Source organism: Hipposideros armiger, unplaced genomic scaffold (genome assembly GCF_001890085.2).
Source record: "Hipposideros armiger isolate ML-2016 unplaced genomic scaffold, ASM189008v1 scaffold_111, whole genome shotgun sequence".
Lineage (NCBI taxonomy): Eukaryota > Metazoa > Chordata > Mammalia > Chiroptera > Hipposideridae > Hipposideros > Hipposideros armiger.
The window spans coordinates 2,542,700-2,562,524 of NW_017731461.1; positions in this window are offsets into that span (position 1 = coordinate 2,542,700).

The following is a 19,825-nucleotide window of genomic DNA, read 5'->3' on the forward strand; positions in this document are numbered from 1 at the left end:
TTGGGCATAACGATTCCCACCTAACGGGGCTTGTGCAGCACAGCACCTGGAATGTAGTAATAAATATTAGTCTTTCATCTGCTGAACACTGTGAAGCACTTTGTGCTATGTTCTTTATTAGTTACCCTGGGTTACCTCCATATTTTATTAAGAGCCCTCCATCTTTTTCTAAATTTCTAAATAAAATAACCTGAGCTCCCATCCCACATGTCTCTAGAGTGGCCCTGTATTCTGCTGGTTACCTGTGGTTCTAAATTCCTATCTCTGACTCAATTTGGAAGTCCCCTCTTGATGTCTTGCTTTCTGCCTCTAATTGCTGCCTCCATAGATTTACCCACATATGATCAAAGGCCTCCTCTCTTCCTAAGACACCACTAGTCCAAGTTGTGTTATTAATGGCAATTTTTATATGGCTTTTGAGAACGGAGGAAGGGGCATATGCATACTATAAGAAGAGAAAAACGTTAAAATTGAGTATTATATGCCATTGCTCATAAAGTCACAGGGTTGGCTGTGTAGAAAGAGGACGTTGGGCCAGGCGAGGCGATCCAAACGGAGGGAACATGGTGGACAAAGGTTTTCAGGAGTCTGCTGTGACAGTCTGCTAGTTCTTCATCACGTCTATGGCCTCCTGGGCATCTCGCTTTTTCCTGGGCATTAGATGTGGCATGTGACTGAGGTCCAGTCATTAGAATATGAGTGGAAGTGATATGGGCTACTCCTAGGCCTGGCCCCCAAAATATCTCCAACATACTCCTTGCTGTTTCCCCAGTTGGCTGACTGTGATGATGACCTCCCAGGGAGGCCTTGGAGGATGCATGTTGAAGATGGCGGAGTGGCTGTTAGCCTGTCTCTGAAAGGCATGAAGAGGAGAGCTGCTCTTTCCAACCAGGAGCATTCCTTTTGTCTTGCCATGTGAATGAGGAATAAAGTTCATTATACATTTGGGGGCCCATTTGTTTTGGCAGCATTACACTAACTAATACGTACCCCAAACTTTTCTTCTTTAAACTATTCATGTTCACAATTACTCGTGTGAGATCAGCCTTCCTTGGTAGACTGTGAGCTACACAAGGGCTGGGAGCGTGTTTTTCTATCATCATAACCCTATGTCTGTTGCTCTATAAAGACGTGTCTCATTGAATGAGTGAAATAGATGTTTTGGGGAAACGCTGCATGGTAACCCCTGAGGAGTGAGTAGAGCAGCACGGCCTTGCTTTTAAGGCTTCGTTTTCTTGGCTATAGCGCTCCCATTCCTGCTCTGCAGACGGGTGCCCTGGCCCTACATTGTAGCCTCCTTCTGACTTTTGAGTTTAGCATATACCCTTACTCCTGCTGCTTACAAGACTGGAGCTCAAAGCTTTGTCTTAGCCTCCAGTTTCCTATGATGTTGGACAGGGCGTGGACCTGCTTCCTCCTGTTCTATGCTGAGCCCAGCCAGTTCTGGGTACCTGTCTTATATCATAATAACTGATAACACTTTTATAGATAATAGAATTAAAATGCCTGGGTTTAAAATGCCTTGGCTCCACCCCCTCATTGGTTGTGTAAACTTTGGGAATTTATGTAATCTCTCTGTACTTTAAAATCCTCATCTGAATATTCAGTATACTAATAAGACCTGTATCATAATATTATGTGAATACTGAATGTGATAGTGCATGAAAACCATTGAGAATAGTGCTAGGCAGATAGTAAATACTCAACGAATGTTGTACTAGTACTATTATTGTACTTTCCAGTTTACAAAGCAGTTTCACAAATTTCAATGAATATCCCTCTTACAATCCTAGGAGAAATCCATTATAAGTAAAATGGCCATGTACCACATTCAGATTCACATATTATTATTGATAAATTCAGGGCTTCATGCCAGTTTTTCACATGCTAAACCAGATGGAGAAACTAGGTCTAGAAAGTTTACGAGAGTTGCTAGTTTGTAAGTGGTAGAATGGGGCTCAAGCCCAGGTGTTGGGCACTAAATCCTACTGTAATTAGCTTGCTGGGTATTCTGCTGCTCAAGATGACAGTGCCAAAGGCATAACAGAGAAGGAATTTTATGTCCTAGGCAGAGAGTCTTTAACACTCACCCACGCATGCACACATATGCATACCAGCATCTCTGACCTACCTGAATGTAGTGGACAGGTGGTCTCAGTGGTCCTATCCCTGACCAGTGTCCAGCTCACATCATGTCAATATACCCATCTGCAGGATGTTTTTCTTCTGTGTCCCCGGACCATTACTTTAGGTTTCTGCTCTTATATAATACCTAGGACCCTCCACTGCTCTCTCCTGGTATGTCTTCCCCAATTAAATCCCCAAGGTCTGAATTTTCCTGACTTCTCTTCCCCCATGGAAGAGGTTACAGCTAAACGGACACATAGGTTCCTGCAATTTGCCAGGATGAACTAAGGGGTCAGTAGTGAGTTATCCTATTCAATGTTTTGGCATCTAGTGCAGATGATGATTTCAGGCATGCCTCTGGGTGGCAGGACTAGGAAATGACCTTAGCAGAGAAGCCTTTTAAAGAGCCTGTCTCAACCCATACAACCTACAGGACTGGCTTGGCTCCCACTACCACTGACGCCTTAGCTCATGTCCTACCTCTCTCATTGGGGTGCCAAGGAGCAGATATCTCCTGGCTAAAGATTCAGATCTTGCAACCGCTTTTCACCTGTGCTTTTGCCAGACTCCTGCCAGCTCCCTGGCCCAGCCTGTGGGGCTGGCTCATGGTCTTCTTGCAAAGGCTTCTGGGGAGGTTGCTGCTCCAGCAGCAAACAGCTGCCATGGCTAATCCATTTTCTTCTGTGCTTTTGCGAGATACATAATTAAGAGTTCTGCTGAGGGAGGAAATAAAGCACACCATTAGATTTGTTTAGCACATTTACGCCAGGTCTAGTGCACGCCTGGGCCCCCATGCCACACAAGAAATTAAGGTAAGACTCTAGAAATAGCCCCACAGTTGCTTGATGGGATCTGCTCTGTGTTAATTTCAAGTAAATATTTGCCATTCAGGTTTTTATATGCTTCACCACCAGCAGGGATTTTGAAAGGTGGGTTCCCCCACCAAACAGTTTTCATTTAATTATCAGACCACTTAAACACAGGGTTCCTACGGCTCTCCCCATTCCCTCTTCTGTTTTGCCTTGCGTTTTGCTTCCATCCTTTTTCTCTCCAGATCCTGCTTCCTTCTTATTGCTGCCCAAGCCCTCTTTTCTCTCCTGCCCTCATCTGTGTCCTCAGTGTGAAGAGCTGGGAGCAAAGTCTCTGGTGGGATGAAATGAACAAGGTGTGGGCACTAAGAAAACCTCAAAGGAAGAATAGAAAAGTCTGGAACTTGGGAATAGAGAAAAGTGGAAGAAAATTGGGGTCTAATGTGAGAAGGAGAGGAGGAGCTTCTTAGAAAAGGGTCTTCCTAGAGGCCAGTTGATAAGGAAACTTACTTTTAGGGCCAATAGGGTTGAATATATGAACTCATAATGACCAGAGGAGTGGTAGACACCCTCATGGCATCCTGTGAAAAGTGCTGTTCATGGTCCACCTAAGGGCCAGGACAGGATAGGTTGTCCCTTACATCTACCACAGGGAAACAGAGGATGCTGGGAAGGAGGAAAGGATCACTGGCAAAACTTAGCTGGTGCCATCTTGAGAAGTATTTGGGCTCAGAGGTCTTGTAAGCCAACCCCATGCATCGGTCACCTCTATTCATCCCTAATAATGATGTTCCTTCTCTAATAAAGTGGAGTACACAAACTCTTATGATGCAGGGCCCATTGTAGGGCAGTGCTGAGGGTTAAAACATCTCCTCTTCTCATTGAAACGGGCTTTTCCTGTAATTCCTGTGCTGTCTTGATCCCAGGTCCCACCCGGGAGTATCCAGAGAGATTGTCGAACCCTTTACCATGTCATTTTCTCACATATTTGCATTCACCTGTCAAAGTACTTCTAAGTGTCTTTTTCTGGCTTCAACGATTCCCATTTTTTCCCTTCTTAATATTTATCACAATTCTTAATTCTTACTATGGAGTTCTTGTGTAAGTTGTGGCTTAATGTCTCCCAATAGACTGTCTACTTCAGGAAGGCAAGATGTATGTTTCATTCACTGCTGTAACCAGTGCCCAGCAGAGTGTTGGCAAATAAGAGGCACTTAATAAATATTTGTGCGATGAATTAAAGACATGGTTTGGATTTCTTTTCTTATTTTGCCTTCTTTCCCTAAGCACCCTGCAGTTCTCTACCTCTTGAAGTGTATCCCGTTGATTTGATCAGAGAAGACCAGAATAGGGCTACCACCTCTATGCTTTACTCCAGGTTAACAAACTTTTTCTGTAAAGGACCAGATGGTAAATATTTTCAGTTTAACTAGCCAGCTAGTCTCAGTTGTAACTACTGAATTCTGTGATTAGAGCACAAAACAGCCATAGAAAATGCTTAAGCCAATGGGTGTCGCTATGTTCCAACAAAACTTTATTTACAAAAGCAGGTGGTGGGCTGGATTTGGCCTGCAAGTTGTCGTTGGCTGACCTTTCTTCTAGACACCAAAGTTCTAGGAATTTTGACCAGAATTGAATTAGCTTTTTAAAATAAACCTATCAGAGAGCTACTAGCAGCAGCCACCCAAGCAAGGAGAAGTGAGCAGGAAAGAGCCCTTGGGCCCTTCATGGCAGCAGCAGCCTCTGAGGGAGGCAAAGAAGAAGAGGTTAAGGGCAAAGCCTGCGTCTTGTCTGAGGTCAGGCTGAGAAGGAAGCTGGTGACTGTTGGGTAGACCACTCCTTGCACCTGAGGCCCTGCCCCTGCTGGACTAGGTCGTCAGTGAGCAGCCTGAGAGAGGAGAGTCAGTCTGAGCAATGAGTTCTGGGGAGAGCATCTTGGCCCTAGTAGCAGCTCTAGCATGAGGAAGGAGCCTAACGGGGCCACTTTAAGCCACCATGCTTAATCAAAGCAACTGATCATGGTTAAAATTGTGGGGTTTGGGCACAGAGTGAGGATATGTGGGAATGTGAATTAGACTGTACACATTCGTGCATCTGAGATGTATATGTAGAATATTCCTGTAATTTTAGAACTACTGAAGGGGTGTGCTTGTGTGTGCACATAATTCTGCGACTGAATCAACCACCCTTTGTCATAACTGTGCTTTCTTGTCTGTTCCTCTTCCTAGACAGGAAGCTTCCTGAGGGTGAGGGCTACTGTTCTTTTTCATCTGCATATTTCTAGCACTCGGCACAGAGTCTGATATAGGCTTAACAGTTCAGTTTAATTTTAATTCATTGAACTGATGGTGGACATTTAATACAACCACGGTGTGTTAGAAGGAAGAGTACATGGCTGCCTTTGAATGTGGAGATGGCAGGCTAGGAGAACGTCCATGCACTAGCGTATATGTAAGCACACAAGAAATCAATGCAGGGCATACATGCATGCATACACACCCATGTAGAAGAAGGCATTTAGGGGTATGCATTAGAGATATGCATGCAGACAGGAAAATGTTGGAGTATAAGCATGGGCAGAATTGGGGTCTTATATGTCATATATGATATGAACATACAGACAATAAAATATTGTGGAGTCTTAACATGGAACATGCATACAAATGGGGTTGAGTGTGTGTGCGTGAAACATAAGCATGTAGAATGGGATATAGTACATGAGATGTTTACACATATACCTGCAATATACATTAAAGCCCTACTTGCAGATAAGCTGGTGGGAGTGTTGCTTAAATGAGTATGCAACAGACATGGGGGTTTGGTGATATACCCAAGGGTGTGTAAATAGGGGATGCCCATGAAGACATGGGCTGTGTACCCCATCTGTTTATGCAGGCATGTACACTGCAGACATAGGTTGTTGAGGCTGAGTGTATCTGGAGTGAGTGCATGCAGTTATAGGGCCCGTTAGAGGTGCATGTACACTGAAAGTGTGTAAGTGGGCTTCAGCTGTTGGTAGTGTATACAAATGGTGGGGTGTGTGCAAAAATGGACAGTGTGAGGGTACCTGTAGGGCAGTAATTGTTAACATCAGTACTGAAGGTACATATACATGAGGCTGTACAGGAATAGAGACCCTCTTGTCTGCAAGGGATACACCCCAAGACCCCCAATGGATGCCTGAAACTGGGGATAGTACCAAGTCCTATATATGCTATGTTTTTTTCTATGTATACCTACCTATGATAAAGTTTAATTTATAACTGAGGCACAGTAAGAGCTTAACAGTAACTAACAATAAACTTGACCAATTATAACAATATACTATAATAAGTTATGTGAATGTGGTCTCTCTTTCCCTCTCACTCTCTCTCTCTCTCTCTCTCTCTCTCTCTCTCTCTCTCTCTCTCTCTCTCAAAATATCTGATAACTGATCTGATAACCAGATGGCTACTAAGTGACTGTCAGGGAGTGTCTACAGTGTGGACACGCTGGACAAAGGGATGGTTCACATCTCCGGTGGGACAGAGCTGGACAGCAGAAGACTTCATCACGCTACTCAGAATGGCATGCAATTTAAAACTTATGAATTATTTCTGGAATTTTCCGTTTAATATTTTCAGGCCACGGTTGACCACAGGTAACTGAAACCATAGAAAGTGAAACCGCGGATAAGGAGGGATGACTATAGTGGTCTTTTAATGATGTGATGTCTAAAAAGAGTAAATGCAGAGATGGACTGTTCAGGGTGTACAGACCTGGGGGTAGCATAAAGACTTGTGCTGCTGGGAGTGTGTGTATAAGGAGGGTGTGTGCAGGCTGAAGAATGAATCTCAGGGAGATGCAGAGAGAGGGGCAGAGGGGTACATTCCACGGTGAACATGCAGCTGTGGTTCTTTCAGGTGTAAATAGTCAGGAGTACCCATTTGGAAAGTGGATTTTTTAAGGATGTTGGTACGTTGGGGTCTGAACATGTTGTGGACTGCTGAGTGTGTGCATATGGGCATGGGATTTGGGGGGTGTGGACAAGTGGAGGTATGCACAGTCACAGGTGGCTAAGGATGGCATGGCAATGTGCCTGCCAAGGAGGGCAGTTGAGCATGTGTTTACAACTGAAGGTGTGTTCATGTAGATATTGGTGTCGGGCATCTGCCAAGTGCTCTCAAGCTGTGTGCCTCTTCCTTCTTTGGGCTGGAGCTCTCTGTGGGCTTCCACTCCCCTCGAACCTTGGCTTCCTGGGCAGGGATGGAAGACAAAGCATTAACTTGGCAGAGGCAGCTGAAACTTCATGGCTAAGTCTTCTTTGGAACTGGCTGCCCCGGAAAATGATTAAAAAGAAAGAAAGAAAGAAAGAAAGAAGGGGAGGCCGGTTAGCTCAGGTGGTTAGAGCACAGGCTCGTAACACCAAGGTTGCCGGTTTGATCCCCACATGGGCCACTGAGGTGCGCCCTCCACAACGAGACTGAAACAACTACTTGACTTGGAGCTGATGGGTCCTGGAGAAACACACTGTTCCTCAATAAAATAAAATAAAATAAAACAAAACAGACATTTAAATAAATAAATAAATAAATAAATAAATAAATAAATAAATAAATAAATAAATAAATAAAAGTGTTTCTAACACCCTTTAGCTGTTCAGGGAAGGAGGGAGGTGTAGGTTAGGGAGAGAGAGACTTTGAGAGAAAAAAAAATAACTAGGGAGGGAGCGGGAGGAAGAGAGCAAGCCGATGAGCAATTTAGTTGAGCCCGAGGCAGGAGAGCTCCGTGGCAATGGCAGCAGCTAACGGGGCTGACAAGTTGTGTATGTTTTACATGCCCATTAACTCGCTTACTCAATAAAAAATGCATAGTTACTACCACCCAGAAGTGCCACTGCTGGAGGTGGCCTGCCTAAGCCGCCTGCCTCCAGTCTGCGGTAGCAGGGACAGCCAACTGTCAGGCAGTAAGTAGGAAGGAAGTCGCCAACCTATAAATGAGAAGAACTAGGCAAGGCCAAGAGGAAATCAGGTATCAACATTGCAAGACATTCACTTGGCTTGGCTTCTCTCAGATTCTTTCGTACAAGATTAGCTTCTCAAGAGACACTATCTTGGGTTGGAAATGTGCTCTGTTCTTGGGGAGGAGGTGGAAAAGGGTGAGTGGGCTTGGTAGAGAAGATACAGGGCCCAGAGTGTTGTGACTGGCTGCGGAGGCTTGACTGTCCATAATTAGGATGCTAGGCTGGGCTCTTCCGCATAATCTTGTTTCCATTCATGAATGAATGACTCACAACAGGTTATCAAGCTCAGGTTGGGTCTAAATGTCAGTGAAGGCTGCTAAATCACCTGCAGAGAGTTAGTACCAATGTGCTGTCAGGGATTGAATGAGCACCTGCCGCGTGCCCAGGGCTGTGCTGGGTACTGCGCAGGGATTACCAGAGAAGCGTGGGACTTGGCCTCTGGCCTCTGTCAAGTGCCCTCCGGAAGAAGACAGAAGATGAACAGGATATGCTAGAAAGAACCCATGGGATCGGGGAGTCTTGGGTTCTGGTTCTAGCTAGCTCCATGAATTTCTAGCTATGTGGCCATATATTTCAGTTTTTTTTCTTCTCATTTGTCTTTTTTTAATGTCACAGATAAGAGATACACCTGATGATCAAAACAAACATTTTATTCATCAGCATTCAAGTTAACGATGGCAGCAGGCTTCCCCTTGGAAGCACAGCTGTAGAAAACTAAAAGGTCTGTGATGATGTTTTCCCAGAACAAAGGGCAGTCTCTCCACAGTTAAATTCAAGTCACCTTGGTGACAGATATAGCAGGACATCAATTCTGGGTAGATGACACTCTCTTTGAGCCACAGTTTTATCTGCAAAATGGAGATAATGATAGTTCTTATCTCATTGTCTTGTTGTGAGGGTTAAATGAGATAATATATGTGAAGCATTTAGCAAAGAGCTTGACACACAGTAAGTGCTGAATAAATAGGAGCTGTGCTCATGAGCTACTAGAGGATCTCTAGGGTTATTTCAGGGATGTTCTGATAGTCCAATGGTCTAAGTCAGAAAACTTTAAGAGCTATATGAGGACTGGCAAATAGGTACCCTTTGGTAAGCCAGCCCTGATCTATTGGAGGAGCCCCTGAACTGCAGTGTTAGAAACAATGCATTGTGTTGGGCTTGACGGAAAAGAGTGAGGTGTTTGATGAATGACCTCCGCAGGGCAAGAGGCAAAGGAGTAGCTGCTTGCCCCTTAGGTTCCAGCACTGAGTTGCATAGGTGATAAGAACTCACATGAGGGGTGGTAGCTGCACCCCTTCTGTTTTCACCCTGCAAAGACGGAGTCCTGGATTGGTGATGTTTAGCTTTCTGTCTTCCCAGAGTGACATCCTCTCTCTTGGGCACTGCTCTGCCCACTTGTTACCCGGCTGGGTACTTAGACTTCCCCCAGGGAAGCTATAGCTGCCGGGGTGGGGTAGGGGTGGGTGGGTGAGGTGGGGTGGAGGGACGGAGGGAGATAGATGGGACTGGTCCCTACTCCCCACTCCTCATAGGGAAGATAGTGCAAATAATAATAATTAATAATAATAATAATAATAGATAGTGCCACCACAATTATTTCATGTTTACTCTATACCAGACACTATACTATCCTTAAGTACTTTGTATGTATAAAAACAAGCAATCCTTATGACCACCTTTATGAGATCAGTGTTATTGTCTCCTTTTTGTAATTGAGACATGGAGTTGCGGGGTTAAAGAAGACACCCTGATCACCCAATAAATCATGACCTAGAATTCCTCCCTCCCCCACACAAGGGGTCTCTTGCAGGTGAAAATATGTACAGGTTTCTGGTATAATTCCAAGGACAAACCCTAATTTAACACTTTAAGAAAATAAAAATGTTGGAAGGCATTGTATTCAAATGTTAACAGTTGTTGATATAGGTTATGACCTCTACTTCTTTTCTTTTTTTTATGTTGTCCCTATTTGTTTGAATTAAGTAAAATATGTTCATTTATAACATCAAACAATGAAACCAAGTTCTATTGAAACAGTGAAGCCACCCCTCTGCTCCCCAAGCTTCCTGCCTCTCTTTAGGGCCTCAGGGTCGCACGGAAGCTGGACACCATCAGGGAGGCCCCTGCGCCCTGCTGAGCAGCAAGTTGGCAGCATTAAACATCTCAGGCCGGTTTGGGTTGTTTTTTGAAGTTAGAGGCCAAACTCCAGGCTCGGACTCACTGTCGCCTGAGGGAGTTTGCTGGGAGGTCCAGGCAGAGGCTGCTAGGCAGCTCACACTGCTTCTTCCTAAACAGGCTGGCCTGTGAGAGAGGAGCCCTCTGAGCCAGCCCAGAGCCAGTGCCAGGACCCTGCTCTGCTCAGGTGAATACTGCACAGCCTTGAAGACTCAGAGGCGGATGCAGAAATAGGACTAAGGCATTTATGGAGTAAACCCTCTCATCCACTCACTCATTTCCTCGCCCCAGGGCCCAGATCCCAGGCCCTGCGCCACCTGTCTGCCCCTTTTCCCCTCCCCACCTCTGTCTTCTGGTCCCAGGTGCACCCGTAGGGGCACAGGGTGTCCAGAGGAGGGTTCAGAGAAGGGAGAAGCAAGAGAGGGATAGGGAGAGGAGTGAGAGGGTGCAAATCCTGGGCAGGTTGTGTTTGGGGGTGCTGGGAGGGCCAGGCACGGAGGCCAGACCCCAGGCCCCTCCGTTCCTTCCGGCTGCGAGGATCCTCCACCCAGGCCCACTTTTCCCTAGAGAGAAGAGCTGTCAGAAACACAGAGGAGCTGCTGGAGATGAAGGAGCAAGAGGCAGAGTTGCAGAGCAGTGCTGCCGGGAACAATCAGCATCCAGGGGGCTGTCCAGGTCGACAGCCAGCCTGTGGAGTGGGGCCTGAGGGCCAGGTCTGCACACCTTCCCACTGAGCCAGCCTTAGGTTGCTGACCTGCTCCCGCCCTCCCGGGGGCTGCCCTCCTCCACAGCCCATCCTGCAAGGGGAGAAGCGTGGCTCAAGGGGGCTGCAAGGGTCGCGTCTGTCCCCTTGAACCTCCGAGCAGATAGTTGTGAGGGGCGGGGGCTCCCCGGGCCTGGGCATTCTCTGCTTGGATGTGTAGTGTTTATTATGCTTGGTTAAAGATCATTAAAGCCTTTGTTGGGGGAGCTGACTGACAAGGAGAGTGGATTAATATTAGAACACCCTGTCACAACTGGTGAAAAGGCGGGATTGATTTTATAGGGAGTTTAGTCAGAGCTGCGTATAAAACCCCTGGGGTTACTCTGGAGTGTATCCATCCCCTCCATTAGGAGGTCCCGGTGGGAATATTCAGCTGCAGTGTTTATTACAACCAAAGCTGCGCATCGTAGATACAGTACTAGCTGCTTTTATTCAGCTTGCTTGCTGTCGATGGCCCTAGCTGGTAGTGGCTCCGCTCCGAGTGCCCAGGAAGCTGCCTGGTCAAAGGAGACTGTCGTGGGCTGGACCAGGAGTGTGTGTGTGTGTGTGTGTGTGTGTGTGTGTGTGTGCGCGCGCGCGCATGCACATATGTACACTCAGTTCCAGAGCTTCCCTTTCTGGGGGATGGTGGTGAGAAACTTCTACTGTTCCTGTTGTAGAACTGTCCAGCAGGGCTCATAGATTTCCTCTCATCCCAGCCTGAAGGCTGAGGATTGAACCAGGAAAGTGCGTCAGTCCCCTTTTGACAAAACATAAATTGGAACTTAGAAAACTTGCATCCCCAACAGACTGTTTGCCTAAGAATTTACTGAGAGCTCCTCTGAGAAGATAAAGCAGAGTGATGGTTCAGACTGAGTGCCAGGTCAAGAGTCAGCTCTGCACTTACCAGCTGTGTGACCTTTGGCAAGTCAGTTCATTTTTCTGGGCTTGGCTTCTTCATTAGTTATATGGAGATCAGGAAAATGGTCCCCACCTTATGGAGGTGTTCTAAGAATTAAATGGATATTACCAGCAAAGTACCTGGCACACAGGAAGCACTCCATGCTGGGTGATGCTGGTGTCATTAGCTGATTATTCTAAGAAATTCTAAATGGGATTCAATCTACAAACACTTAATTTAAACAAAACTTTTCTGGACCATCTCGATTGCAGAAAAGAAGGCCTACCTATGGAAGCTGAAGAGTCCTGGAGGAATGTTCACAGTCCTTCCCCAATCTGAGGGCTCATGGAGCACTGGGTAGAAGCCCAGAAAGAAGTGAAAGAGCTCTGAGGCCAGCTGTCTGGTCTCTGTGCACTGGGGTGGGGACAGGGCACTTGGTCTGCTGGGTCTGACATGATGTGGAGCAGGGTCTGGGCCTGCCAGCCAGCTCAAGTGGACATAGGGCTGGAGGCCAGCCCGGCAGAGGTTGGTCACTCAGAGTGAATGCTGAGTCTAAGTTACAGATGAGCTGTCATAGACCAGGCATCACCGCACGGCAGAGATAAAAGCAGACATTTGGTTAGGTCAGCAGCAAAGAAGAAGTTGGTTACCTCCCTGGGGCTCATGCAAGCCAAGAATCAGAGCCAAAAGAATTCATGACTTACTTTCACTGAACTCCCGAAATCCTTTCTAGAAATGTCTATCACAGAGCTCAGCAGATGGCCTTTTTCTTTTTTTTTTTCTTTTTTTTTTTTTTGTAGAGTGTTTAAGACTGATGCCTCTGGAGCCAGACTACCTGAGTTCAAATGCCTGATCTGCCACTTAGTACTCTGCAACCTTGGGGAAGATATACTCTATGCCTCAGTTTCTTCCTTGTTAATATGGATATAATAATAGTACTTACTTCACAGGGTTACTGTGAGGATTAAATGAGATAATACATGCAAGGCATTTACAACAGTACCTGGCAATGTCAGCTACCATCATAGCAGCTATCCCCTAGTCATCACTGACACAGTGAACGCCCCTCCGGAGTAGGGCCCTATACTCAAGGTTTCTGTGTCCACAAGAACCGGCCCAGGAACTGGGCACATAATAGGCATTTTTTTGAACTGTTGAATCAAGTGGGATAGAGCATTGTCACACCTGGTGTGGTAGACGTGACTTGAAACTTCCAGGGAGCAATGGAGTCAAAGATAAAAGACAGAACAAGGTCAGATGTCAGGTCGGGTATTAGCAGGATAAAAAAAAGCTGACAGAGTTGGTGGGAGGGATTTCTATGTCTGATGAGAGCCCTGTGGTCAAATCAGAATCCAAGAGACAACCCTGACAAAAGGGTGACAGAGGAAGATGAAGAGGCAAAGATCAAAATTTACAAGTGCCCCTGGTCAGCCCAGACAGAAGTGTGACCATCATCCTTCTGATGGTAGTGAGGAATCAGGCTTGGGGAGAAGTCAGAACTCTGAGCATGCCCGTGGACTTGCACCTGCCGAGATGCAAACTTGACAAGGGACAACAGAAGCTCTCAAAGGAAGGGTGGCAGCAAGGTGGGGATAATTAATCCAATTGCAGACATTGACAGGCTGAACACAAAAGTCCAAGCTATCAGGATACTGTAAAATAGAGAAATAAACCAGCACCTGTGAGCCTTCTCTAACAGCAAATATTACAAAATATTTTGTAAAATATTTAAATAGTACTAAAAATTCCGACAAGACATTAAAACATTCCAAATCCCACCTCCAAGAGATAATCACTATTAGTATTTGGGTCAACACCTGTCGGCAGATGGAAGTGTTCATAATCTCCATCAGTGTCCCTCCCTGCCATCCCCAATGAACATACATTCTAAGAAACACACACAGAAACACACACTTGATGGTTGGTTAGCAAATGCAGCTTCAAAGTGGGTCCTCAGTGTCTCCCCACCCCACCCCACCCCCTATTCCATCCATATTGCAAACTCTAAGCCCCTTCTATCTGAAGCCAAGTATGCTTCAGGCATTTAGCTAGCTTAGATGCACATGCAGATTTGTGCATATAAATTTACATAAATGGGCTCAGACTTTGCATGCTGTTCTGTTGTCTTTTTTTTCACTCCACAAAATGTCAAAGATATCTTTCCAAGTCAATAAATATAGAGCTACATTATCATTTTTAATGACTGCATACTATTTTGCTGTTTTGTGTGTCTCATACTTATCTTAACCATTCCCATATTGATTGACATTTAGGTTGTCACTAAAATTTTGCTATTATAAATAATGCTTCAACAAAAATCCCTGTGTTTATATCTTTTCATACTTAGGTGATTACTTTGACAGCATAGATTCCTAGAAATAGAACTACTAAGTGAACAATCATACACATTTTTATATCTTGATACATCAAACTATCTTCTATATAGATAGATTCTCACCCTTGCAGCCAATAAAAGGTGGTACATTTCTTCGTCCAGGTAACAAACTAGGTTTTGTCAGCTTTAAAAAAAAAATCTATGCTAATCTGATATATAAAAATAATATCTCATTCCTTTTCTTTGATTATTGTTGAGGCAAAATGTTTTGCATATGTTTGTATTTCTTCATTTGCAATTTGCCTGAATATAAAAAATCATGAGAAAAAAGTATAAATATAAGAAAATGTCATGTCGTGGAAGAATATCAGTATAAGAAAATGTTTATATGCATTCCAAAGTGATTGCAGTGCAGACTGTAGAATATTATTATACTACAATGTTTTTATTTAAAAACTATATGGATGTGCAATGACTAAAGTCTAAAATAACACATTCCAAAGGTTAACAGAGATTATATCTGGGTTGTACTTGGGGAACAAGTTTTTTGTTTGTTTGTTTGTTTTAGTGCTTTCTCTTGGTTTTCAAATTTTCTGCAATTATTGTAGAATGATTACTTTGATAATTTGAGAAAAAAAATCCCAGTAAGCATTAATAAAGCCACAGGATATCCTTTATATAAATCTGTACTACCTGCTACTCCTTATGTGTAAATAGACATAAAATGATAGACTTTTTGAGCTAAAAGAAAAAAAGAATAATATACTCCCTGTTCCCCAGTTTAGAAATGAGAAAACTGCAGTCTAGAGAAGGTAAATGACCCAGCCAGGGTCTGCCAGCCAGTCGAGACAAGAGAGCAGTAAGGTGACATTCTATGAGAAAGACACCAACAGAGAAGGTAAAGGATATCCCACCCCCGCCACCACCATTCTCTCTGTGGGGCCCTGCCTCAGTGGAGGACCAGGACTGTTTAGATGTAGCAGGATGAGTTTGAGTTAGACTTTAGATATAACCTTGGAATTGGTGCTAGAATGGCTCAAAGAAATCTGAAATCTGGAGACTTTAAAGACCAAAAGGGTGAGAGTCTGGTCGAGGCTAGGAGTAAATCCTGTCTGAGGTAAGAGGAATGGCAGGTGATTCCTGAAGTCCAGGAACCTGCGGTGATGGACAGCAGGGAGAGCTCAGTGTACACCACACGGCCCCACCCAGCTCTTCAGTTCAGGCTGCCCGCATCTTCCTCAGAAAGCCTGGCTGGGGACCACAGAAGGGGGCCCTGAAGGGTAACCCTGCACTGGGCCCCAGAAGCCCCAGCCCAGTGTGCTCCCCAGAGATTCCAGACCCTTCCCAAGCCCCTTCCCTACCCTCCTTCAGAGACCTTTGAATCAGGGTTTTGTTTTGCAATTTGTTTTTTTCCCCCTTTCCTTTTCTTTCAGAAGCCTGTCTGAAATTCTGCTCCACGCAGAGGTTGGAAAGAGCAGTGCGGCTGCCTCTGGAAATCTTGTTTTCCCTGCCACATGACATCAGTGGGTTATATTGCAACTTTCCACATGGCTGCCCAGACACAGACAGTTGTGTTTATGAAAATCCTCTTGATACCGGCTTGGAGCCTCCCTGGCACTCAAGTTTCCTTCTCAGGCTGTGTGTTCTGCTTAGAGGAGCAGCTGACAAAGGGCATTTGGAATGCCAGCTTCTCTAACAGGTGCTCAGTTGGAGGAGGGGGACAGTTCCCCCTCCATCCTCAGCAGGGGCATCTTGGCTTGCCCGGTGCTCAGCACCAAGAGGCTTCAGAAGCACATGATCAGGGTTTTCTTGACAGTAGGGGTCAGTTGGGGTGGGGTGGGGAAGGGAGCAGCTAATCTTTGGGGAAGAGACCTGCCTGTGGGTCAGATCCCCTGGTTTGGCTAGTTCTGCTGCTGACCGATGCTATGGCTTTGGATAAACCATTTCAGCAATCTGGGACTCAGCTCTTCAACTCCCAAAAACTGGGAGAATGATTTCCGTTCCTGTCTGCCAGTGGTGGGATAGGGAGTCAGTGACAGGAAATAAAGGGATTCATTTGGGAGAGAAGCTCAGTGGACTTAGGAAAGTCATTTCAACTCTCCGCGCTTTAGTTTTCCTTTCCATAAAATAACAGGGTAAACCTATTGGTTCCTAAAGCCCCTCCAGTTCTAAGGGAAAGACAAAATCACGGCTTTGTGACTTTTTCAAATCCCTAGCCACTAACACTAAAAGATCCTTTGGTTAATATTCAGGGACTAAAGTCATCTGGGAAATCTTAACTCTGAGCAAAGCTTGGGAGGGTTAATTTAGGGTAAATTCAGTGAATTGTGGTACTTTCACTCCTTTACATAGCAACCCCTTGGACTTTAGTCCCATCAGTGCTCCCTATAGTGCTGTGATGTTTGGAGGTGTCTGGGTTCCCCCTAACTTCTGTTACTCCCTCTCAGAAATCCCGCTGATGGTCACCACCTGAGATCCAACCTCTAAGTTCCTGCTGCCCAACAGAATGTAAGCCCCGTGGGACAAGGACCATGACTTAGGGTCTGTGTGTCCTCTAAACTCCAATGCTCAGTGGTAGTCATTGATTCAGTGATTCATTGATTCATTCATTCCTAGGCCTTGGACTCATAGAGAAGACATGGTCTAGTGGAATGTGAGCATTCAGCATAGCTCCTGAGCCACTCCACTCCCTCCTACCTACCCCAGGGATCACTAACGAACAACAAGAGCAGCAGCTAACATTTATTAAGCTCCTACTACGTATGCTCTGAGAGCTGTATATGGATAATTCTTGGAATGATTCTAAGAGGCAGATAATCTCATGCTCCTGCACATTTTGTTAAGGAAACGGAGGCACAGGGAGGTTAGGTAACTGTTCACAATTACGAAATAAGTGGCAGAATCTAGATTCAAACGTAGGCAGTCTGACTTCTGAGCTCAGGCCCTCAGCCAGTGCACTAAACTGTCTTTTGACCCAAATGTTAAGAGGAGGAAAAAAAAAAAAAAGGAGGGAGGGATCGATTTTCCCAAGGGAGAGTTTCATAGAAGAGAGGATGTTATAGTAGAGTTATAAAGAATGAATTAGAGTTCCTGGAGTAGAAAAATATTCTGCACTCTGCACATAGCTGTGACTCGGGCCCTCAGTTCCAGCCAACAGCTGGTATGGCTCAATCCACTGGGAGAGGGGGCCAGCAGTGGCTGCACGTCTCCATCTTTCTTCAGCGACCCCTTCCGAGAAAAAGAGGTGCAGTTACAGAGGAGCATCTGAGTGACTCCTCCTCTTTCACAGAAACCTGTGCTTATGATCCTCGTACTTTTTACCCCCCACAGCATACCACCTTTTCTCAAAGTCCTACAAAGGCAGGGGAGAACTGTTGGAGAAGGCTGAGAAAGAGAGTGTCCAGGACAGAGCAGCCACTAGAAGGCCCAGAAGAATGCTGGGGGCCTGAGCATGGAGGCCATTGAGGTCAGGCTGCGAGAGTCCCCACACTTCTGTCCTGCCAGCCGAGCTCTCTGCCTGCCAGCTGGAGGCCTGCTCTGGACTCAGTGACAGTCTCTTCTGGTGTGATTTAAAAGGGGCTGTGCTGTGCGGTCATCCCTTCCTAATGTACCTGGGTCATAAGTCTCAGCAACCATCCTCCTCTCCTTCACTCCCACCCCCTCCCTGGAGCTACTGCTCTGAGACACTTAAGGCAGATTTAAGATCAAAATCAAATCGGATTCACCAAACAAGGTGTCAAGCCAGGCAGGAGGGGCTGGGGTTTTGGAGTTATAGCCTGGAAGACCTGGCAGTTCCTTGGAGACTATTAGTGAGTATATTTTATGGCCAGACACAATGCTGAGAGAACCGTCCATAAACCAATTACAGGGAGCTTCCCCACACGTCTCAGGGAATGCCCTAGATGGTCAGTGGCTGATGAGTAAGCACACATTTGTACTCATCAGGTGTTCTTGAGGGCCCCACCTGCTGGTGGCACACTGGCTGGCCCCACCCTTAGGAGCCTAGTGACCTCGGGGGTAGGGTTACTTTCTTGAAAGGGTCAGCAAGAGTGCTCTGCATTTAGAAGCAGCAAATTCTCAAGATAGATGGGGCCCATCTTACCAGTAGAAAAACAGAAAGTCAGAGATGGGAAGTCCTTCTTGTCCATCGTCACATAGCTCCTGGGAACTTGGAAATGGCCTCCGACTCCACGTTTAGGGCTTTTTCAATGCTCTCAAATCCTGTGGAAAAAAAGCAGAAAGCAGATTTCCCCCCAGATGCTGCCTGCCACACAGCTTTGAAAGTAAATTTTCAGGACTCTCACAGACATCAGGCCCAGGTTAGGCCCTGATGTGCACTGGTGTGGAGATCACAGCCTGCATGCCAGGCTCATGCCCTCATCTGGGATACCCTACATATCTCACACTCAAGTCCCGGACCGTGAGATCTGAAGTCTGTCCCATACTGCTAGATGCCAATCTATCTGATGTCAGAAACTATATTTATTCATCTTTACATAATTTAACGTGGTGCCTGGCACTTGGGACATATTCAGTGCATATATGCTAAGTAAGTGAGTGCACCTAAACTACCACCATCACCATCACTTTCAGAGGAGGACATTGGAGTCCACAGAGGTACAGTTACTTGGCCAAGGTCATACAGTGAGAGTGACAGAACTGGGACTCGGACCCAGGTCTTTATCTCCTATGCCCTGTACTCTGCCCTCTATAATTTGTTGCCTCCTCTCATATTTCACCATGCAGGGTCTTGGCGGCTGACCTAATTGATCTAGAATGAATTCTTTGCTCTGTTCCCACTGGGAAAACCCAGATGTGCCATCCATTTTAGCTGTTGAGGTCCCACTGTAGAGAAGGATGGACTTTCCTCTTGTGAAGCCCTGGGGAGGTCCAGTGGTCTCCCTTCTTTGCAGCCCCAACATCCCCTCCTTTTCCCTCCAGCTCTCCTGGAGAGTCAGCACTGAGCTCTTGCTGGACAATTCTGAGGACCTGGGAGAGGCTCAGGGGAAGCAAAACCCAGGGGACCCAGCTGCTTCCCTGTCAAGTCCAGCTGCCCTGAGCACTGACGGCTTGACAAGTGGCATTAGCATAAAAACCTCCACAGTGGCAGCTGCCGGCTCTGTGCCAGAGCCCTGGGCAGCCCTGCTCTATACCATTCATTGTCAGTGAGGGCGGGCATCTGCCAGCCAGAGGTGCATGGCTGTCTCTCATGCCAGGCTCCCAGATTCTGGGCAACTCCTGCTCTCTGGGCTCCTGCGGAAGCTCTCTCAGAACCTAGCAGCCAGATTCAGGCACCTCTGAGCCCCTCTCCCAGGGGGAAAATAGCCTCCTTGCTTTTGTCCCCAGCTTTTCCTAATCCCCAAGAGGTCCTTAAATGTCCCAGTCCCCTCCACTTTCCTGACCAGAAAATTCTGCTCTTCCAGTCTGACTCACCCTAACTTCTATCATGTCCCCCCATACTTCTCTTTTCTAATTTCTTTTCCCTCTGACTAGGAAGCCCTGTCTTCACCCCCAACTTCCTATCAGGGTGAGAGAAAAAACCTGTGAAGTGCATCTTGTTCAAGGGCAAAGTAACACACTTTCCTGGATTCTGTGCCTAATGCCCATGTGGAAGATTAGCCTTGGTCATGTGGGTGGAGATATTTGGGTCAACAGTGGCCCTTGTTAGCAACAAACCCCAGGCTCTCCAAGGTGAAACACTGGGGAGACCAGAGGCCCACAATGGTGCAGATAT